We start from the raw sequence: 11,343 nt of genomic DNA, 5'->3' as shown, positions 1-11,343 counted from the left end.
GAGAAGATGACTTAAACCCGGGAGGTGGAGGTTGCAGTGAGCTGAGATCACGCCACTGCATTCCAGCCTGGGTGACAGTGAGACACTGTCTCAAAAAAACAAAAAACAAACAAACAAAACAAACCTGCCATCCAGCCTGGACAACATAGAGAGGCCCCATCTCTACAGAAAATTTAAAAATTAAAAATTGGCAGGGCGTGGTGGTGCATGTCTGTAATCCCACTTACTCTGGAGGCTGAGGTGAAAGGATTGCTTCAGCCCAGGAGTTTAAGGCTGCAGTGAGCTGAGATCACACCACTGCACTCCAGCCTGGGTGACAGAGTGAAACCCCCCATCTCAAAAAGAGAGAATGAAAGAAAGAAAGAAAGAGAGAGAGAAAGAAAGAGAGAGAAAGAGAGAGAGAGAAAGAAAGAAAGAAGAAAGAGAGAAAGAAAGAAGAAAGAAAGAAAGAAAGAAAGAAAGAAAGAAAGAAAGAAAGAAAGAAAGAAAGAAAGAAGGGAGGGAAGGAAGGAAGGAAGGGGAGAAGAAAAAGAAGGAAAGAAAGGAAGAGAAAGAAAGAAAGAAAAGACAGAGAAGAGAAGAGATGAGAAGAGAAAAGGAAAGAACTGTCATCCAAGCCAGGCAAGTCTGATAAACTGTCACAGCCAAGAAGAGCCCGTGAAGATGAGAGAGCTACACGCGATTGGTGTCCTGGCTGGATCCTGGAACAGAAAGAGGACATTAGGGAAAAACTGAGGAGCTCTGTATAAAGCATGGACTTTAGTTAATAATGATGGATCAATATTGGTTCCTTAATTATAATAAGTGCACCACACTAACACAAGGTGTTAATAATGGGGCACTCAGCAGGGAATATACAGGAACTCTGCACTATCTTTGTAATTTTTCTAGAAATCTAAAATTATTTTAAAATAAATGTTTTTGTTTTGTTTTGTTTTTGAGACAGAGTCTCGCTCTGTTGCCCAGGCTGGAGTGCAGTGGTGTGATCTCAGCTCACTGCAACCTCTGACTCCCTGGTTCAAGCAATTCTCCTGCGTCAGCCTCCTGAGTAGCTGGGATTACAGGTGCACACCACCACGCCCAGCTACTTTTTGTATTTTTAGTAGAGATGGGGTTTCACCATGTTGGCCAGGATGGTCTCGATCTCCTGACCTCATGATCCGCCCACCTCGGCCTCCCAAAGTGCTGGGATTACAGGTGTGAGCCACCACACCCGACCTAAAATAAATGTTTATTAAAACTTATTAAAAACTAAAAGTTAAGTATCATTGCCTGCTTGCCAATTAATAAAGACAAAACAAAGTAGGAAAACACACACACACACACACACACACACACACACACATAAAATGTATCCAATGCTGGTGAAGATGTGGTTAAACAGGCAGCCTCCTGTGTGCTCCAAACAGCATCAGCTGACACTTTTAAATTGATACATAATATTTTACTATTTATGGGGTACATGTGATATTTTGTTATATGCATAGGATGTGTTTGTGGGTTTTTTTGTGGCACGCACCTGTGTGTGAGAATGTGGGCGTGTGTTTTGAGACAGGGTCTTGCTCTGTCACCCAGGCTGGAGTGCATTGGTGTAATCATAGCTCACTGAGGCCTCGACCTCCTGGGCTCAAATGATCCTTCTCCCTCAGCTTCCTGAGTAGCTGGGACCACAGGACTGTGCTACCATGCCCAGCTAATTTTTTTTTTTCTATAGAGACCAGGTCTCACTATGTTGCCCAGGCTGGTCTTGAAATCTTGGGCTCATGATCCTCCTGCCTCCACCTCCCATCTGCTGGGATTACAGGCATGAGCCACCGTGCCTGGCCCTGTGCATAGAATATATGATGCTCAGGTCAGGGTGTTTGGGGTGCTGACCACCTTGAGTACTGGTCATTTCTATGTGTTAGAAACATTTCGGCTGGGCACAGTGGCTCACGCCTGTAATTCCAGCACTTTGGGAGGCCGAGACAGGTGGATCACCTGAGGTCAGGAGTTCGAGATCAGCCTGGCCAACGTAGCGAAACCCCGTCTCTACTAAAAATACAAAAATTAGCTGGGCGTGGTGGCAGGTGCCTGTAATCACAGCTACTCGGGAGGCTGAGGCAGGAGAATCACTTGAACCCCGGAGGCGGAGGTTGCAGTGTGCTGAGATCTCACCACTGCACTCCAGCCTGGATGGCAAGAGTGAAACTTTGTCTCAAAAAAAAAAAAAAAAAAGAAACATTTCAAGTCCCCTCTTCTAGCTACTTTGAAATATAAAGCACATTATTGTTTACTTTTGAGGACCTTAAATTTTTAGCCCCCAAATCCAGAGATTCTGCTTCAGAAGATCACATCCAAAATACAGAAAAACAAACTTATGCACAAAGATGTTCATCACAGCATCGTTTATAATAGAAATAAACTCGGAAATCATCTAATATTAGAAACAGAGCAGGGTGGTTAAATAAGCCATGGCCTATTATATCCACCCTCTTGACAGAAGTCACAATGTTTACAAAGATCTTGCAATATTGTGGGAAAATGATAGAGTATATTTGTTAAGTGGGAAAAAGTTGTATTTGCAGGATGATTCATTCATCCATCTGTCAATTCAGCAAATCAACATTTATGGAGGGCTTGGCTGTGCCAGGCAGGCCCTACACTGAAGAGCTGGGATGTCACGGGAGAAGCAGATCATGGACCTGCAGTTATCGCCCACTGGAGTAGAGTGCTGATGGGGGTGGCACTGATGGGGGTGGCCCTGCTGGGCTCTGGAGCACGAGAGCCAGGCAGCTTTTTAAAGATGAGATGCCTTTGAAATGGTGGCATCAGAGAAGGTGGGGACAGCCTTTGCAGGCGCTGCGTAGCAGAAATGGAATCTGAGGAGTGGAGCATGACCAGATGGTCATGGTGGGTGGGGAACTATGCAGAGGCAGCCAGAGTCCAGCCAAAGCCATCAGACCTTCTTATCCAGCAATGGGGAGCCATGGAGGGTGAAGGAGGCAGCAATAGGATCGGATTGCCTCGGGAACATCTCTCAGGAGCCACCTCGAGTTGCCTGTCCTCCCACATTGTGGCAAGACCACTCACCGTGACCCACATCCTTTGTAAGAGGAAGATCCCCTGCCCCCGCCCCAGGACCTATCAGGGCCTTCATCTCAGCGGCCTTTCTGCCACCACATTCCTGGCCTGGGTGATCAAGATGGACGGAGTCTGGGCCCCTTCGGAGTGCCACGGTCACTGCTTCTGGCGTGTCCACATCCCCAGAGCCCAACAGCCCCTCCCCTGGGACTACAATGGCTCATGAGAAACCAAACATCCTCTGGCTCCGGCCCCCACACCCCTGACAACAGGCCGACTTGATGGTGTCCTAGGCCCCTCCCGCCTCCACCCAGGCCCTGGGTCCTGGGAAGCAGAGATGCCCCCACTCCATGCTGGGGCCGGGGGTGAGACAGAGGGTATCAAAGAGCCTGCTCACCCCAATCCAAAGCACATGCGTCTGTGCTGAAGAGGGACCCCCATGGGTCCTGGGAGGCCCCTCTGCTGTGACCCAGGGCAGGACCTGCCGCCCGCAAATGCCCACCGGCTCCAAAAGGTGCCAGGGAGATGGAGATCAGACCATGCAACCAGCCCATGCACAGGACTCTGCCTCCCTTGTCCACATTCTTGTTGAGGCCTCACTGCAAGGGTAGGAGGAAGTGAGGCTCAGAGAAGATGAGTAACTTGCCTGTGGTCACACAGCAAGCGATGAGCAAAGTGGAGCCCCTCAGAGGTCTCTCACCAAGGAGGCCATGTGATTGCTTCTAAAAATGCAGCAAGTCAGCCCACAATGTGTGTACAGCACCCAGAGCGGCCTCAGCCAGTCAACCGAGGCTCCACTGACTTCCGCCACACAGGCTCACCAGGCTAGTGACCCTCACTCCTGCTGATGCGCTGGCCCACGCCCTTGGCCACTAAAGGCCAGGGCCCAGATGCTCACACTCATTCCCGGGCCAGCAGCAGTCAGCCTGATTTGTTCCCAATTCAGCCCAGGCCCACTGTACTTGTAACAGCGACCAGGAAATTCAATGAATCCTAAAACTCACCGATGAAATACGAACCTCCAAGAGAGAGCTGATGTTCTCATGGAAACGTTGTCTGCTTTGGAAAGATTCTGTGAAAATGAGTTACCAAAAAGTCATGCCGGCCAACTGGGATGGGTGGGACTACAGGAAAAGATGAGAGGAGAAATTCACAAGCACATCCAGATCCTGCTCCCGGGTTGTTTGTGAGCCTCTTAAAACGGCTTTTGCCCTGAACTACCAGGTTCACTTCCCTGTGGCTCATTGTACCCGGGTCTCCACTGTCTTTCTGGTTGATGTGCATAACGTGATTCTCTATTTCTTGGCACCAGTGGCTAGTTTCAAGGAGAATTTTTGCCAGCGACTCATGCCTCTGCCTCGCCTGGGAGGGTGTTTGCAGCAACCAGAAATCTCTGCTTTTAACACAAAGCTGACCGGGCCCCAACCCAAGCCCAGCCGAGCCAGCCTTTTTAAAGCCCTGCTAGCTCGCAGCCTCTTGGATTCAGCTCCCAGGGCTGCTGCATGGGCTTCCCTAAGCAAGGCTGCTCGTGTCTCCTCTAGGCCTTTGCCCATGCTGTGCTTCCTGCCTGGAAGCACTGTCACCGCTCAAGCCCGGCTGTAGGTCAACCAGATGCCACTTCTTGGAGGACACCTCCCTGGCCCTTAGACTAGGTCAGTGGCTACTGGTCTCCATCAGACCCTACCTGTAGAGCCCTCTCTTCTTCTTTCTTAATCCTCACCCTACAGGTAATTCCTAGCTCTGTGTCTCCTTCTCCCCTGGGATGTCAGCTTCCCCACTGTGGACATGGCGGCATTTCTGCTGTGTCCACACTGCCTGGAGCCAAACTTGCACCCACAGAAGTACAGCCAACATTTGTTGAATGACTCGCCAGCATTCAAAGTGGGCAAGGTACTCCCTAGACTCTAGGCCTGATGCCATCACAAGGCCAGTAAGAGAGGGAGGCAATGCAGTCTCGAGCTCACAGCCCCAGAGTGGCTTTGCGGGGGGATGCCCCCACTCCATGCTGGCTCCTAGGCCTCACATGCCCACTACGCTTCCGCCCCCATCACTCCGGAGGGTTCACGGCTGCCACTAATTGTCGTCGTGATGCTGGGGCCCACCTGAGGCATTGAGGGACACTTGTCCAGAGACTGGCTTCCCAAGGTGGGAATGCGGAGGGTGGCAGCCCAGAGCGAGGCGTAAGACAGTAAAACCACCTGAGCACTTCATCGTCCAGGTGGTAAGGACACACACCTGAGTCACTTGGCAATTTGCTGTCTTTGGAGCATGGTGCCATCTCTTTAGTAGAATTTGAAGTGGCATTACTTTATCCGTGGGAGTCCTTTCTGCTCGCTTTTTTTTTTTTTTTTTTAGACAGAATCTTACTCTGTTGCCCACGCTGGAATGCAGCAGTGTGATCTCAGCTCACAGCAACCTCTACCTCTAGGGTTCAAGTGATTCTCATGCCTCAGCCTCCCTAATAACTGGGACCACAGGCGCATGCCACCATGCTCAGCTAATTCTCGCATTTTTAGTAGAGACAGGGTTTCACTATGTTGGTCAGGCTGGTCTCGAACTCCTGACCTCAAGTAATCTGCACACCTTGGCCTCCCAAAGCGTGGGGATGACAGGCGTGAGCTACCACACCTGGCTCTGCTTGCTTTTTTTCAAAAAATTTCCTCCAGCTGAGTGTGGTGGCTCATGCCTGTCATCCTAGCACTTTGGGAGGCTGAGACTGGAGGATCACCTGAGGTCAGGAGTTTGAAACCAGCCTGGCTAACATGGTGAAACCCCGTTTCTACTAAAAATACAAAAAATTAGCCGGGCGTGGTGGTGGACGCCTGTAATCCCAGCTACTAGGGAGGCGGAAGCAGGAGAATCGCTTGAATCTGGGAGGTGGAGGTTACAGTGAGCCGAGATCGTGCCACTGCAGTCCAGCTTGGGCAACAAGATCCAAACTCCGTCTCAAAAAAATAAAAATAAAAAAGTTTCCAAAGTTATTATGTGTATATTCTATTAAAGGACCCCCCCCCCCACCACCACAATCCCAATTTAGGGGAGCAAAGCCAGCAGCCATCTGGTCCTGGAAATCAAGGGGAGGTGAACTCATTTATCCGGGAGCTGCAGCCTCCCAGAGAATTCGGCTGCAGTGAGGGGCTGCTGGGCTCCCACGTTTCCAAGCAGACTTCGTGGAGTGACCCACCGTGGGGCCGGGGGACCGGCCACTGCTCCTCATTGACTTAGGCACTCCGATCACCTCCTGCGACCAGCCCTGTGATTTCATGAAAAACGTAAGCGCGTCTGTGAAACTGAGAAGCCACAGGCACCTCGGAGGGCCAGCTAGGTTTTATTTTGGTGTCCGCCCCGTGTTTGCCCGTCGGAATTTCAGCTGAGCCCCCCTGGAAGCTGCAGATGCCAGGGGCTGTATTTAACTTGAATGGGCTGCTAGGAAGAAGTGCGGGCCTGGCCTGACCTGGTTCTCAGGGAACGACCCCGGGTCTGCAGCAGCTATTTTAAAGGAGGCTGCCATTTGGTCTTTGCCAAAATAGTTGAAAGAAGACCCCAGAATAGCAGGCTGGGTCTGCCCCGGCTTAGAAGCCGCATCTCAGGCTTAGAGGCAGGCGCATGGGATGTCAGGGAGCAGGCGGCAGAGGCAGAAAAAGGCCTCTTGTCACCGAGGCCAGAGGCCCAGGAATGGCCCTTGGCTGCCTGCTAGGACCCTGCATCCCTGGCCTCGGAGAGGCGGGAAGCTCCGCAGGCTGATGGAGAGAGGCAGGACTGGCTTGGGAGAGCAGACCAGAATGGATGCCTGCTCTTTTAGGCGTGAGCTCACCTAACACCAGCCGCCATCCCACTGTCCTAAGATGTGAGTGAGTGCTAAGATTTCCTGCTTTACAAATGAGAAGACTGAAGGTCAGAATCTGCCCAAGGTCTCACCTAGAATGAGGGAGAGCCACGCGGTCCTTACAGGCCTTGGAGGCTGCAATGAACCTGTGAACTCCCCACATCCAGTGGCAGCAATCATAATGACCATGGCAGGTGGGGAAATAATAATTTACCAACATGGGCGACTCCACCTGCTGTTTCCTGAGCCCTGGGGTGGGGATAGGAGAGGGGGTGAGGGAGCCCTTACACCACCAGGCAGGGCTCAGCTTGGCCTCCCCACAAGAGATTAGTGTGCAGTGCAGAGAGTACTTTTTATCCAGCGTGGTCCCTAAGGGCAAGCTGCCTGCTTCATCCCATCCAGAAAAAAAGCCAACCCTGGAGGGCAACACGCCTCCGGGACCTGCTGGGAATTGGCTTCCGGAAGGAATTTTCCAGGACACTGACTCAGTGAGGTCTTTCTTTGCCCACGCTGACTTTAAGACACCACTTGGTACCTGTCACATATGCTTGGGGAAGTCACCTCCTCTCTGGGCCTCAGTTTCTTTACTGGTGAATTGAGATGGATCATCCCCGCCCACCTCTTGGGGTTGGTGAGTGAATGGGAAATGGGGTTCCCACTTGCAGGCTGATGGGGGGCACGTGTCCAAGGACTGGGCCGTCTTCCCTGCACCCTCGCCCTTTACCCAGCATTGCTGGATCCTGCTGCTATCCGCCCCATCCTGTGGACCCCTCAGGGTCAAATGCAGCCCTTTACACCACCAGCCTCAGAGACAGAACATCAGCCTTTTCGTGCACAGCTGGTCACCGGGTGAATCGAGGCCCCAGTGCTGCAGGTGTCCTGCACAGGTGAGTTCCCCGAGCCCTGCCGGTGCGCTCCGAGAACATGAGCTGGCCATGCAGGCTGCTCTCGGGCTCAGGGTGCGTGGTGGTGAGGATGGAACAGGTCAGGTGGCCCTAGTCCTGCTTGCCCGGAACTGTGCAGGAGTGCACCCCTCGTCCCAGTGTAATAGTGAGGGGCACTTCCTTTCTCTCTGGAAAGGCCCTGTTTGGACTGCCCTGTGGTCACCTTGTGATAGGCAACTGGACTTGAGAAGTCAGGCAAAGCTTCCCAGAAAGGTCAAGGTTGAGCTGAGGTCTGACGGGCACAGAGGGGAAGGAATCGTTCTCTGAAGCGTCCCTGCTCCATCCCAAGGCCACACCCGCAGCTGGAGCCCCCACTTCCTCCTGTCTGGTGAATGGGAGGAACAGAGACCCAGCCGCGGTTCCCTTTCCCCACCTTCCCTTTCACAGGCTCTTTCTCCCGTTTTACAAAAGAAAGGAGTGCTCCTTAGGTGCTAGAGCCTCAGGGCACCAAACAAAGCTGCAATGTGGACCAGCAGCCGACACTCCTTCCAGCTCGTCGAGGCCTGGAAGCAGCCCTGGGAGGGTGCAGGGTGGCGGCAGAAGTGGCCACCCATTTGGCCTGCCCTGGAGAGCTCCTAACAGATGCCTTGGGAGTGGAGGGCCAGAGGCCTGCCTATTTCTTTCAAAGTGACCTGTGCCTCCCAAACCCACGCCCTTGACAAAGATGCATTAGAGCAGAGGTGTCCAATCTTTTTTTTTTTTTAACTCTATTTATTTATTTATTTTTGAGATGAAGTTTTGCTCTTTTTGCCCTGGCCAGAGTGCAATGGCGTGATCTCAGCTCACTGCAACCTCCACCTCCCGGGTTCCAGCGATTCTCCTGCCTCAGCCTGCCGAGTACTTGGAATTACAGGCATGTGCCATCACGCCCAGCTAATTTTGTATTTTCAGTAGAGACGGGGTTTCTCCATGTTGGTCAGGCTGGTCTTGAACTCCAGACGTCAGGTGATCCGCCCGCCTGGGCCTCCCAAAGTGCTGGGATTACAGGCGTGAGCCTATTTATTTATTTTTCGAGACAGAGTTTCGTTCTTGTCTCCCAGGCTGGAGTGCAATGGCACGATCTCAGCTCACTGCAACCTCTGTTTCCTGGGTTCAAGCGATTCTCCCTGCCTCAGCCTCCTGAGTAACTGGGATTACAGGTGCTTGCCACCACACCCAGCTAATTTTTGTATTTTTGGTAAAGACAGGGTTTCACCATGTTGCCCAGGCTAGTTTGGAACTCCTGACCTCAGGTGATCCGCCCACCTCCCAAAGTGCTGGGATTACAGATGTGAGCCACCAATCCCGGCTGGGCTGGGTGTCCAATCTTTTGGCTTCCCTGGGCCACATTGGAAGAAGAATTGGCTTGGGCCACACATCAAATGCACTAACAACAATGATAACTGATAAGCTAACAAAAAAAAATTGCAAAAAGATAATCTCAAAATGTTTTAAGAATGTTTATGAATTTGTGTTGGGCCACATTCAAAGCTATCCTGGGCTACTTGCGGTCCCAAGGCCACAGTTTGGAGAGAGAGGCCCAGGAAAGGAGGCAAAAACCCTGGTGAGCCTGGAGGTCGCCAAGTGCCCAGCTCCAGGCAGGGATCTGGCCCTTTCTCTTCATCTCTGCATCTCCTCCTACTTCATAGAGTCAGAAATCAGAAGCAAGGGGTATACTCTGGAGACGCAGATTAACTCGCTTGTTTGAATTGGAAACTACAATCAGAGGTCTTCCAATGGTAAGTGGGACATGGCTGTCACTGAGAAAACTGGCTTTACTGATTCTGTGGCTATACGGGGAAAGCTGTCTACGTGTTGCATAGGTTGTATCTGCAGATGCAAGGTTCGGAAAGAAATAGATATAAACCTGCAATGCATTGGAAGCTTTGTATCACTATAGTACTGGTGAAGCCGTGTTGAAATTAGCAATAGTTTCATTCCCAGTCTTCCCCATTTTCATTATATCAGGTTTAATAAGTATCCTCCAAGTAAAAGAGTAACTGGTATAATTAATTGTTCTTTTATAGGTCTTGGTAAAAAAGACCTTTGGGCTGGGCGCAGTGGCTCACGCCTGTAATCCCAGCACTTTGGGAGGCTGAGGCAGGTGGATCACGAGGTCAGGAGTTCGAGACTAGCCTGGCCAAGATGGTGAAACCCCGGCTCTACTAAAACTACAAAAATTAGCTGGGCATGGTGACAGGTGCCTGTAATCCCAGCTACTTGGGAGGCTGAGGCAGGAGGATCACTTGAACCTGGGCGGCAGAGGTTGCAGTGAGCTGAGTTTGCACCACTGCACTCCAGCCTGGATGACAGCGTGAGACTCTGTCTCAAAACAAACAAACAAACAAACAAAACCTTTGGATAAAATTTCCTGAAGTTCAGAAAGTGCAGCTCCAATGGCTGGTGAGTCTTTGCTATCAAGGAATTAAGAGAGGAGCTGCCAACCAGCCTGGGTAACACAGTGAGATCCCAACTCTACCAAAAAAAAAAAAAATCTAGCTGGACGTAGTGGCACATGCCTATAGCCCCAGCTTCTCGGGAGGCTGAGGTGGGAGGATCGCTTGAGCCAGGGAGGTTGAGGCTGAAGTGAGGGGAGATTGTGCTACTGTACTCCAGCCTGGGTACAGAGGGAGATCCTGTCTCAAAGAATTAAAAAAAAGAGAGAGCTGCTGAAGGTGTCAGCAGATCAAGCAGGAGAAACCATTTTTGATATAAACCAGGTGATTTCGAGTGTATATCTTGGCAAGTGTTCAAATCCTTGAGTGACATCACCATAACAAAACTTCAATCCTGTCTCTTCCATCTGAGGACAAGGCTTCTTGGCTTTGCCATCAACAGAAATGGAAAAGGGGAATGAAATTGAGGCCAAACCCCATATTATTCTAGCAATAAGTAATGGTCATATGAAATTTTTTTTTAAGCCCTGTCCTAGGTCACATTAAAAGATTCATTTTGGCCGGGCACGGTGGCTCATGCCTGTAATCCCAGCACTTTGGGAGGCCGAGGCAGGCAGATCACGAGGTCAGGAGATCAAGACCATCCTGGCTAACACAGTGAAACCCCGTCTCTACTAAAAATACAAAAAATTAGCTGTGCGTGGTGGCGGGCGCCTGTAGTCCCAGCACTCGGGAGGCTGAGGCAGGAGAATGGCGTGAACCTGGGAGGCGGAGCTTGCAGTGAGCCAAGATTGTGCCACTGCACTCCAGCCTGGGAGACAGAGTGAGACTCCATCTCAAGAAAAAAAAAAAAAAAAAAGATTCATTTCTACCAGAATTTTATTTGTGCTCTTTACTTATCAATTATGTGATATTACATTCATGGCATTTTTGATTAACTATGTATTAGTAAAAGTTGTTTAAAGTAAAATCCAGAACAAAACCATTTAAAGCTAACAGTCATAAGAAATTCGTTTGTTTGTTGGTTTGTTTTGAGATTAAGTCTTGCTTTGTTACCCAGACTGGAGTGCAGTGGTGTGATCTTGGTTCACTGCAACCTCCGCTTCCTGGGTTCAAGTGATTCTACTGTCTCAGC

This window comes from Nomascus leucogenys, chromosome 4 (genome assembly GCF_006542625.1).
Source record: "Nomascus leucogenys isolate Asia chromosome 4, Asia_NLE_v1, whole genome shotgun sequence".
Taxonomy (NCBI): Eukaryota; Metazoa; Chordata; class Mammalia; order Primates; family Hylobatidae; genus Nomascus; species Nomascus leucogenys.
The sequence above is the reverse complement of the archived record's forward strand: the minus strand, read 5'-3'. Positions refer to the sequence as shown.